This window comes from Chlorocebus sabaeus, chromosome X, assembly GCF_047675955.1.
Source record: "Chlorocebus sabaeus isolate Y175 chromosome X, mChlSab1.0.hap1, whole genome shotgun sequence".
NCBI classification, from domain to species: domain Eukaryota; kingdom Metazoa; phylum Chordata; class Mammalia; order Primates; family Cercopithecidae; genus Chlorocebus; species Chlorocebus sabaeus.
The window spans coordinates 86216128-86228392 of NC_132933.1; the positions used below are offsets into that span (position 1 = coordinate 86216128).

Genomic DNA, 12265 nt, shown 5'->3' on the forward strand with positions numbered 1-12265 from the left:
GGTTGATTATTTGAGATCTTTCTTATTTCCTATTGTTGGCTTACATTGCTATACATGCCCCTCTTAAAATTACTTTTCTGCTGCATAAATGTTTTGCTATGTTTTGTTTCCATTTTCATTTTTCTTAAGATTTTTCTTTAATTTTCCTTTTTTGGACCCACTGCTTGTTCAGAAGTCAGTTGTTTAATTTTGACTTATTAGTGAATTTTCTCATTTTCCTCTTGTTTCTGATTTTCCTCTTGTCTTCTTCCATTGTGATCAGAAAAAAAATACTTGATGTGATTTCATCTTCTTAAATGTTTCATTAAGAATTGTTTGTGGCCAGACATATGGTCTATTCTGGAGAGTGTTCTGTGTGTGCTGAATAGAATGTGTATTCTGCTGCTGTTGGATGAAATGTTCTGTACATGCGTATTGAGCCAGTTGTTCAAATCCACTGTTTTCTTATTGATTTTCTGTCCAGATGATCTATCCATTGTTGAACATATGGTTTTGAAGTTCCCTGCTATTTTTGCATTTCTGTCTGTGTCTTCCTTCAGCTCTGTTAATATTTGCTTTATATATTTAGTTGCTGTCATGCTGGTTGCATATGTATTTACAATTGATATGCCTTCTTGATGAACTGACCCCTTTGTCATTATATAATGCTTTTTTGTCTTTTGTCACAGTTTTGACTTAAAATCTATATTTTGTTTGATATTAGTAGACATATCCCTGTTCTTTTTTTGATTACCCATTGTTTGAGGTATCTTCTTCCATACCTTCACTTTCAGCCTATCTGCATCCTTCAAGCTAAAGTGAGACTCTTATAGAAAACGTAAGTTGGATCTTGTTTTTCTATTTAGTCACTTTATTCCTTTTTATTAGAAAATTGGATCTATTTTCATTTTACATAATTTTTGATACTAAGAATTTACTACTGCCATTGTGTTTTCTGTCTCTTTTGTAATTCTTTTTTTCATTTCTTCCTCTCTTGCTGTCTTTCTTTGTGATTTGATGACTTTTACCAGCATGTTTTGATTCTTTTCTCTTTATCATCTGTGTATCTAATATTGTTTTTTTTTATGTAGTTACCATGAGACTTAGAATATACATCTTATATAAAATGGTGTGCTATTTGCGTATAACCTTCACATATCTATTCATGTACTTTAAATCATCTCTAGATGTAAGCATAATATATATAATGTAAATTCTATGTAAATAGTTGTTACACTGTATTTTAAAATTTGTATTGTTTTATTGTTATTCAGTTTTAAAAATATATTTGATCTGTGGTTAGTTGATTATCTGGATGCTGAACTTACACATATGGAGGGCTAACTGTATACTGGTTTCCTTGATGGCATCCCGTAAGTCCCACATGCTTTCATCACCTTTTTCTTTTCTTTTTGTTACTGTTGCTTTTGAGTGGGCAATTTCAAATAATCTGTCTTGTGGTCATTGCTTTATTTTTTTGCTTTATTGAGCCTGCTATTTCCAGCTTTCTCTAGAAATTTTTAGTTCAGTCATTGTGCTCCAGAATTTATCTTTGGTTCCTTTTTATGCTTTCTATCTCTTTGTCAAATGTCTCATTTTGTTCAAGTATTGCTTTCCTGATATCACTCATCCACCGCAAAGGGCCTGGATCCTGGGTTCATTGTAGCAGGCCTGGATCCTGGGTCTGCAGGTGGCATACTAGATTCTAAGTCTGCAGGTGGTGGCCTGGAGGCTAGGTCTATAGGGGCTGGCCTGGATGCTGGATCTGTGGGAGCAGGCCTAGTATGGGTCTGGGTCTGAAGGATGAGTCTGTGGGCTAAACCTGTATCCTCGGGCTCTGGGGGGTGGTTCTGCAGCCTAAGGCCATAGGCTGACCTGGTGCTGGGGCCTACTGAAGCAGGTCTGGTCTTGGGGTCCACTGGAGTGTGGGGCCATGAGGACTAGCATAGCACCTTGGTGTGTGCATGCTGGCCTCATTCCTGGTGCCATGTAAGCCAAACTGTAGTTGGGATCTGTGAGTTCTGTTCTGACACTCTAGCAGGCCTGGAAGCTGGGTCTGTGGATGCCAGCATGGAGTCTAATGCTGTGGGGACTAGCTTAGTGCTGGGGCTTCTCCAGAGTCTGGGATGGGCCTGGAACTTGAATATATAGAGACTGGCTTATAGCTGTGATGGGCCTGGTAAGTAGGCCAGATATATGATCATAGATAAGTTACCTATCATTTATGTGCCTCAATTTTCTGATCTATAAAATAACAGTGATGTCATGGTTTTTGCTGAGACTTGGGGGAGGAGTAATATGAATAACGTAAAACTTTCTTACCTTCCCTCTTTGATGTGTCTTTTCTTATTTCTGTGCTATGTCCAGGTGCCATAATCACTCACCTGGATTCCGTCACTCTTGTGAACATATTTTTGTTTATGGATAGTTTTACTTTTTGTTATTGTCATTGTTATTGTTGCTTGTTTGTTTTGGTTTTTAACACAGAGTCTTGCTCTGATCACCCAGGTTGGAATGCAGTGGCATCATCTATAGCTCACTGCAGCTTCAAACTTCTGGGCTCAAGCAATCCTCCCACCTCAGCCTTTCAAGTAGCTGAGACTACAGGCTCGTATCACCACAACAGGCTAATTACCTTTTTTTTTTTTTTTTTTTTTTTTGTAGAGATTTGGGTCTTGCTTTGTTGCCCAGGCTATGGATTGTTTTTCAAATTGATGTTTCTGCAAGAGGATGAGTGCTGAAAAGTTCTATCCATCGATGCTGCTGTTGTCACTCCCAATTAATGTTTTATATGTTTACTTGTTTCACATTTAAAAATAGAGCTAATTATGGAACTGCTCTGGAAGGGTTAGTGAAATAACTTACATGAATTACCCAATATAGTGCCTGTATACAGTGTACATCCACCAGATAGCAATTCTGCCCTTTCCAATTAGTAAATTGCTATAATAATAGTAATTCCACTTTCCTGTGATTATAAAGATTGAATGAGGTATGTGTGTACAGGACTTTAAAGAGTTTTGTCCCACATTACTTTAAAGTAATATTATTAGTAAATACATGCGTAGAATAGTCAGTATTGCAGAGCCTTCTGGTCGGTGTGTGCTGAGCTTTTGAGCATAGGCCTGCTAAGGTATAGAGTAGGCACAGAGGTCTGGCCTCTTATCTGAGTCAGAATCACATTTGAAGTGGTTTGAGTAAGGTGAGAACAGACAATAACAAGAAGTAATGATAAGGAAATTACTCATGTAACCAAATACCACCTGTACCCCAATAACTTATGGAAAATATTAATTTAAAAAATATAAATAAAAAAGAAAAAGAAAAAGAAAACAGAAGGAAACCAGGGGACAGGGGTTTTTTTTTTTTTTTTCAACATTAGAAAGAGTGTTTTCCAAAGAAAGGAGTGACTAATACTGGAAAAAGCTGTGGATAAATCAAGTAAGAAGATGAGTGAAAATGTTTCCTAAAATTTGGCAATAAAGTGGTCCCCTGTAGCTTCAGGGAGAACAAATGGGGCTAGAAGCCAGATTATAGTAGGTTGGGGAGCTAATGGAAAGTGAAGACATGGAAACAGTTATCAGAGACAACTCTAGCCAGAAATTTGGCTAAGAAAGAAAATGAGATGAGGCTGTTATTTGAGAAAGAGGAAATGTGGTAGAAGGGTTGATTTTATTTTGTAGTAGGAAGAATTCAAATATGTTTATAGGTAAAAGGGGTGGGCACAAGAAGGCAGGTAAATAATGATGCCATAGAGAGTAGGGGTAATTGATGGAGAAAGATTCATAGAAATCAAAGGAGGTATTCTCTCTTCTTCTTTTTTTTTTTTTTTTTTTTTTTTTTGAGACGGAGTCTCTCTCTGTCGCCCAGGCTGGAGTGCAGTGGCCAGATCTCAGCTCACTGCAAGCTCCGCCTCCCGGGTTTACGCCATTCTCCTGCCTCAGCCTCCGGAGTAGCTGGGACTACAGGCGCCCGCCACCTCCCCCGGCTAGTTTTTTGTATTTTTAGTAGAGACGGGGTTTCACCGTGTTAGCCAGGATGGTCTCGATCTCCTGACCTCGTGATCCGCCCGTCTCGGCCTCCCACAGTGCTGGGATTACAGGCTTGAGCCACCGCGCCCGGCCCTCTCTTCTTCTTTAAGAGGAAAGGCCAAGATGAGTGAAGACAGAGACAACCTTATATAAATTAGGGAAGAAGTTATAGGCACTAAATGCTTAATGGAATCTGTTATATTGATGAAGAAGAAAAGAGTCAATGTTTCTGGGCTAAGAATTCAGTGCTAGAGTAGGAATTTAACCTTTACCTCTAAAGGTAGAGATTTAGAATAGCTCTCTAGAGAGGATGGGAGGAGCCTCTGATTGGAAGGGAAAGAAAGTGTTGTACATTTGAGTGTGTCAGTGAATAATTTAGGCATCACCTATACTTGAGAATCCTGGGTCAATTGCCATATTGGTTGTGGCACTGATAGATGGCATAGATAAGTTACCTATCATTTCTGTGACTCAATTTTGTCATATATAAAATGAGAGTGATGTCATGGGTTTTGCCTCATAGGATTATTGTGATGATTAAATGAGCTATTGCATATAGAACATTTGGCATAGGGCCTGACATACAGAGTTCATCAAGCAATGATGAAGTGTTGGCTATTATTATTATCCTGGGTGTGGGCTTCAATTCTTTTTTAGGCATCTTATTTTTATTGTGGCACACCTGAGGCCTGGGAGCTCATTATAGGAGGATACATTCAATTGTGAACATTTTCCTCCTTGGACCCACCCATTTATTTATTCAACAGATGTATTCATATATAAAATATGTAAAAATGTATTGAGCACTTAAAATACTCTAGGTACTGTTTTGCATGTGGAAATTTGTGAAAAGGTATATAAGGTCCCTGCCACATAGGTTCACACTCCAGCGAGAGAATTCGAATCAGGCCAGAGGGCCAATGGAGGATGAGAGGAACTCTGTAAAATCCCAACACTTGAGGGGCAAGTGGAGAATGAGAATCCAGAAAATGCTGTAGAGAAATAAGTGAAACTAGAAGACATTAGTTCCATGAAAGTCAAGGAAAGAGAGTCAGAAAGAAAACAATTCAGACAATGTTGGATGTTTTCAATAATTCAAATAAGAAAACAGAAGAATCCTTGGGTTTCATAACATGGAATTCATGGGTGACCTTGAGAAGAGCAAAATTCAGTGAGTTTGGAAATGAAGAGGTGGAGGTGAGGATATGAAAGGAATAAATCTTAGTTCAGAATGCAAAGACAATTTAGGAAAAAGAGCCAGAGGAAGAAAGACGATTAAGATACAAATAAAGCAAAATGGAATAGACAGGAGAAAACACAGATGGAGACAGGAGGGACAGGAGGAAACTCTGAGGTACGAAACAGGATGAACTTGAATGTGGAGAGGTCAGAAGTTGCTTAGACTTCAAGTTTGGTGCCCTTTTACATTCTCAGTGAAACTGGAGCTGAAGTCATCTGCTAGGAGTTTAGGAGCTGTGTTGAGCACTTGACTTAAGAAGAGTGAGTTTTAAAAGCCATATTGAGCAAGTGGAATAGAAGATTATTTAAAATGAGAGATAACACTATTGGACTGTGGTAGAATCTAACTGAAGTTTGGAAATTCCCATGGCTAGAAGTAACTCTTATACCCCAGCTTTCTAATTCAGAAAACCTAAGCCTGTATACACCACTGCATCAGACATTTATGGCCAAGTTTATCTGCATACATCTCGCAGGCTGACTAAAGAGAACAAGAAGCTGATATTGTGTTCAGGGACATCCTTAGCAATGTTTGAGTTTATAGGGGTTGCCCCACAGGCCTCAGCATCCCCTTAGTCTTTCAGCCACTTTTTATGTCCCCTGGTCCCAGTCTTGAGAGGAGCTATAAGGGCCCCACTCTGCCTGGATAACCATGAAGCTCCTTCATGAAAGGTTGGCCTGCCTTTGTTGGACACTAGAATTAGAGGCTACTCAGGATTCTCTGAGACACAGCCAAGGCCAGTATTCCCCTGAGTGATCCTAAATAACCTGTGAGAGAGTTGAGGGGTGGCATCAGAGAGTCCTGAATCTCACTGAGCCATGGAATCTGTCTGGCCCCAGAGATGAGCAGAGTGGAGGCTGGTCCTGCTTATCCTGCTATCTGGTTAGGCTGGTTCCAGCAGTAGAGTGTAGGCAGAGAAACTCAGTACTGGTAGTACTCAGTTTGGGTTCATGAAGTGACTCCTGTTTATCATAAAAAGAGGGGCTGTGGAAAGTCCCCATGAAATGAGCTGATCCAAGTTTAGTTCTGCTGCACAAGCACATGGAGCTAGAGTGACTCCCCCATAGAGAGCAGAGTTGAGAGCCTTAACCCTACTCACCACCACACTGCATCTCAGGTCCTGGGGCTATGCTGAGAAAAAGCTCACCTACGCAGTGGATTTCAAAAGGCCTAGGCAGTTCCATTGGCTTGTACTAGATAGGGTATTTAAGAAAGTCCTCCGATAAGGTGACATTTAAGCAGGGATATGGAGGAAGTGAGAAAAGGAGCCATGCTGATAACTGGGGGAAGAATTGGCTAGGCTGAAGGAGCAGCAAGTGCAAAGACCAGAGTCTTGAGCATGCTTTGAGTGTTGGAAGAAATATCAAGGCGGCCAGTTTGGCTTGGGTATGGTGGTCAAGAGAAGTGGTAAGAGATGAGATCAGAGATAGAGGGGCAGGTTAGTGAGGGTGGGATGGCATGGGATAGGTTGTAGACTATTATAGCCATAGTTAAGAATTTTGGGTTTTCCTCTGAATAAGAAGCCAACCAGTAGAATTGCTTGGACAGACTTAGACTGATGTACTTTTAAAAGGATCACTCTGACTGCTCTGCTGAGAATTGACTGGAGTGGGGTAAGGACAAAAGCAGGGAGAGCTATTGGAGGATATGGCAATAATTCAGGTGAAAAGTAATCGTGGCTTGCACCAGAGTGGTTGCAGTGAAGGTGCTAAGAAGTTGGTGAAATTCAGAGTTTATCTCTGAGGCAGGAGGCAGAGCTGATAGGATGTGCTGATGGGTTGAACGTGTGAACGTGAGGTGTGAGCAAAAGGAGAGGGGAGGATGATTCCAATGATTGTGGCTTCATAGATTGTGAAGATAAAATGAATTAATTCATGAAAAAAAATTTGAACCGTGCCTGGCAAGTGCTTAGTGAGGGCCAGCTAACTGTTATAGTATTATTGGATAAGTTATGGTGGAGGACAGTAGTTTCATATTTGCTGCTTACAATCACTTTCCACAATAGCTTGTGAACTCTGACATATCCCTGGTACCTCTATCTCAAGTTTCCTCCTGTATTTCCAGGCAGAATCACAGAGTACAAGGAGCCTCTTAATCTACAAAATGAGGATAGTAACCTCAACCTCATAGGATGGTTGTAAGGTATAAAAGGACACACATGGATGATTTATAGATGCTCAGTAAATGTTATTCTTGTCCATCATCTAGACCTTTGCTACTGAAACTATGGTCTGTGGCCCAGCACCATCAATATCACCTGGAAGCAGTTAGAAAATCAGAGTCTTAGCTCCACACCAGAGCTGCTAACTCAGAATCTGTGTTTTAACAAGATCCTGAGGTGGTTTGTGTGCACATTAATGTGAGAGAAGCACTGCTCTAGAGTTTCAAGGTCATCCAGTCCAACAGTCTCTTCAGGGTACAGATGCAGAAAGGAAGACTAAGAGAGAGGAAGAGATTTACATGATGTTACACTTAGTTTTGTCAAGACATCTACATTCCAAGCTAGGGTTCTTTACACTAAAGTTTCAGAACTGTCTATAACTCAGCCTCTCTGGGTAGGAAAGGATGGAGAAAAAGAAGAGGTCCTATTTTCTAGGAAAGGACAGAACAGAATTAGGAGGTACCCAGGGTATCTATTTTCATTTTAATCTCACAGATGATTTCAGAGGGCCTTAAAGTACATTTATGTATGTATGTATGTATTTATTTATTTTATTTATTTATATTTAATAAACACTTCTATACCACTATGTCCCAGAAATCGTTCTAAGCTCCTTATGCATATGAGCACTATTTTGTATATTAACTCATATAATTCCTAAAACAATTCTATGAGTTAGGGATTGTTACTTTCCCTATTTTACAGAAGAGAATCCTGAGCCACAGAGTGGTTAAGTAACTTGCCTTAGGTCACAAAGCCAGTAAGGGACAGACCTAGGATTCCAATTCTGGCAGTTTTCCCTCCTACTAGGCCTGAGCCCACAGTAGCCTATTCTGGTCTCAACTCTAGTGAGGGGACAGATATGAAGTTCATTTAGGACTTTTTCTACTTCAGCTTAGGGCCTATTCAGCCCTTTCCCACCAAAGACTTTTCAGCTGCTTTACTGAGACCCCACCCTGAGCTGGCATATAGCCTCTGCCCAGTACAGGAGGGGCCCCTCAGAGACTGATAATGGCACATTTCTTGGTCCTCTCCCCCATACCTTGGCTCAAGCTTTCCTTTTCCTCTACGCATTAAACTATTTCCTCTTTGACCTATTTTAAAACCTCCTAATCTATTGAAAAGCATTTGCTTTCCCTGTCAAACTCTTTTTTTACTCTCTCTTCCTACCCGCCCCCAAACCCTTCCAGTCTGCACCTCATAGTTTGGCCCTCAATTCTATACTGTGTGCTATTCTCTGTCTCTGTCCAGTCTATTTTATCTTCCCAACTCTGCAAGCTCTTCAAGGTCAGAGACTAGTAACGTTTCAGAATTTATCCACTGCTGGCTCTGAGACCATAGATTAATAAACTCCCAAACTGTCATTGTTTGAAGTGCCCTTAGAGACTATGTAGCTCAACGCCCTCCTTGTGCAGACACTCAGGGGCCCAGAGAAGGTGGATGATCAAAGCTGAGTGCCGAATTCAGTTTTCCTTTATTTGTAGTGGTTTTTTCTCTGCTTCATGTCTGCTCTCTTCCTCCGGTCACAATCCTACCTACTCCTCAGAATGGAGGAGTATTTTTTTGAGGCAGACCCAGACCTGGAAAGTGGCTTCTCCATGTGTCTGAAAATCTTGGCTTTTCCAACAATAATTTTCCCTGTCAAACTCCAAGCCTGCTAAGTCACGAACAAACTTTGATGAGCTGAGCTGCATTCAGCTGTGAAAGAGACAACTTGATGCTTTCTCTGGACCCAACTCCCTGGCCCTCTACTCTCTGGCCCCCGTTTCAGTCCCGGGAGCTTTGCAGCTCCTGCCATACCAGTGACTCAGTCACTGTTCTTCAGCCTCACATATGCCTCTCAAAGGCAGTTTCTTTTTCGTAGCCACGCCTAGGCACTCAAACAGTCCAATAGCTGCTCTAGGAACTTCACGAGGGGCGGAAAAGGTAAGCTTACCATGAAAGGAGGGTTTGGGATGTTGTTGCTACACATAGATGTGAAATGAGTCAAGGGGAACTTTGATTACAAGGAATTTCATATACTGTGAGTGTGTATGCCGGCTGGGGGCTGAGGGGCGGAAACTGAGGGGCGGGGCTGAGGGGCGGGGGCTGAGAGGCGCGGGGTGACCGGCGGGGGATGACGGGCGGGGGCTAGAAGAGATGTTTGCTCTGCGCTGAGGTGGGTTTGTACGGGAATTCCGTTTGGGAGCAAGAGCTATCTACTCCTCTGTTACCAGGTGAGTGTGGGAACACCCCCTGGTGTGGCAAGGCGGCTGGGACCTGCGGCATCTAGATGCAGAACTACAGAATCAGGTCAGGATGATTCTGCTAGGGTACCGCAAAATCAGAACAATTGGGAAGGCGCCCCGTGGCTGGCTGTCAGTCCATCCATTTGTGTCCGGAGAGCGCTTTCTGAGGTGCCAGGGATCTGGGCTGACATCTCTAGGATCTTGGCGAGCCGGTTCCTGTAGGCTCTTACTGGACCTGCATTGCCACTGGGAACATGCCCGGACGTGTCCAACAACCTTGAGCAACTAGGATTGGGAGATAAAGAAGAGAAGGAGGCTGGGTGTTAGTGAAGGCGGGGACAGTGAATCAGACTTGTGGAGCATCCTGAGGAAAGCAGAACTGCTAGCCCGCGTGGCTTGAGGGCAAGTCAGGGCTTGTGTAAAGAGCATGCTGGCTCTGTTTGGGGGCTTTCAATCCACCCCCTCACCCGCCGAGCTTGGTTTCACTTGATATCTCATTCCTGGAAGCTGAGCCCCGGGCAGTGTTATTTTGATCCTGCCTCACCCCAAACACTGGCCAAGACCCAGCAAGCTGCAAGAACTGGGGGACAAGAAGGGACCCGGCAGAGACCAGGCTAGGAAAACAGACTTCAGGGTCTGACTTAGACAGGTGTTGGCAGCGTTGGCCAGTATCATGCTGGGTGGCTGGGGCAGGAAAGTTTGGAACATCTTCCCTAGATAACTCCTCTGTTCTTTCCTTCACCCCAACTTACCTTCAACTCAGCAGACTCACTGAGCACCTAGTCTGTGCCACCATGTGTGAGACAGTGAGATGTCTGTCTGAAACCTAGGCTGTGCCCACTGGGGCCTGACAGTCTCATCCTGGATATAAAAACACAGATAAATATTAATATAACACAAGAAAGGTTTTAAAAGTTAAATCAAAATGCTTAGAGGCTGCCAAGTAAGGATCATATCAAGTTGAACCATACGAAATCAGAAGAAGGTTTTTTTTGTTTGTTTGTTTGTTTGTTTTTTTTAATTGTTTTTTTTTTTTGAAATTGTAACGCCTTTCAGGCCTCCAGAGCTAGACTATTTGAATTCAGATCCCATATTCACCATTTATTAATTTGTGTTACCATGGACAAATAAACTTACTTCTCCCTTTCTGAGTTTCTGTTAACTTCAGGCTAAAGAGGATAATAATAGCACCCACCTCATTGGGCTGTTGTGAGGATTAGATGAGATAATCCATATAAAATACTTGCACACACTTAGCACAGTGGCTGGCCCAAAATAAACACTCAATAAATATTAACTATTATTATTTAAGATAGACTGTGGCACACAGATAAGATTTCAACAGGTGGAGATAGAGAAGACAGTTTAAGCAGAGAAAATAACAGGAACAACTGCTTTAAGGCAGGGAAGCTCAGGGCATATGAAAAGAACACCAGCTGAGCTGGATTTTAGAGTACAATTAGTGGGAAAATGGAAGTTAAACTTGCCAAGGCAGATTGGTGGTAAACTGCAAAAGACAGTGGATGCTAGAATTTTGATTTGATTTGGCAGACAAAAAGTATACATATGTAACAAACATATGGGAGGCTGAGGCAGGAGAATCTCCTGAGCCCAGGAGTTTGAAGCTGTAGTGAACTATGATCATGCCACTACACTCCAGCCTGGGCAACAAAGTGAGACTCTATCTCAAAAAAAAAAAAAAAAAAAAAAAAAAAAAAAAAAAAAAAAAAAAAAAAACTTAACATAAATCATTTTTTTCCACTATGTGCTAAATACTTTCATATCCATCATCCCACTGCTTCCTTATCCTCAACTGAGGGAATTGCAGATTTGTTTACATATATATTATACAGGTGGCCAAACAGGTCTAGAGAAAATGAAACTTGCTAGAGATCATTTAGTTAGTAAGCATCTGTACCAGAACTGCAAGACACATTTTTCTTACTCCAAGTTCAGTAGGGCTTTTCATTTTCCACAGCTGTTAGGGTTCAAAGTGATAGATAGCTGGGCAATTATGCAAACTCTGGCACTAAAGAATCAGTCAAAAGAAAGATGGATCCTCCAATTAACTTATACCAGTTATTCCCTTTTTGAGAGAATTCCTTTCTTTAGATGTCTTCTTGACCTGCTCCCCTCAAATGCCTCCTGCAGAGAGTGAGTCATCTTTTGGAGCCATTCCTCAGTGCTGAAGCTTCATATTGAAGCAGAAGCTGCTTTTCACCTCTTTCTTTCTAGAAACTAGCTCCACCCATGTATTCTTTTCTTGGGAGCTTAACAGGAAAGATATGGGTCAGTTTCACCATCAGTATGTAAAATACGACTACTATTATTTTGTGCACATAGATAGGAGGATGGCTATACTCTGTCTTGGATTAGAGTTTACTGTCTGTATTTTCTGTATTCCCCACCAGACTGCAATCTCCTAAATTTGGAGAATATAGTTGATTCACCTCTGTTTTTCTCTCTTGCCACTAAGTTCTAATAGAATGCCTAGCATAGAAGGTACTCATCAAGTGGTTGCTGAGTGATCATAAATTAATTATCCCTATCTTGGGATGACAACAGTTATTATATCCTCCAAACACCACCAAAAGACATCATGCTATTCTCAAAAAGAAAGGAATTT

General features: G+C 41.5%; 1 protein-coding gene across 7 annotated transcripts in view; it reads left to right on the forward strand.

The window, feature by feature from the left end:
• Nucleotides 1-9344: 9344 nt before the first annotated feature.
• The window catches only part of EDA2R (ectodysplasin A2 receptor), a 205503-nt gene continuing 202582 nt past the window's right edge, over nt 9345-12265 (forward strand). For 5 of the 7 annotated variants that reach the window (XM_073013609.1, XM_007991931.3, XM_073013607.1 and 2 more), the window contains exon 1: nt 9524-9627. The gene's annotated coding sequence lies outside the window, so the exon portion shown is untranslated. Of the gene's footprint in view, nt 9435-9523; nt 9628-12265 lie in introns of those variants that run through there. The other 2 variants (XM_037994675.2, XM_037994673.2) reach the window with 2 other exon arrangements.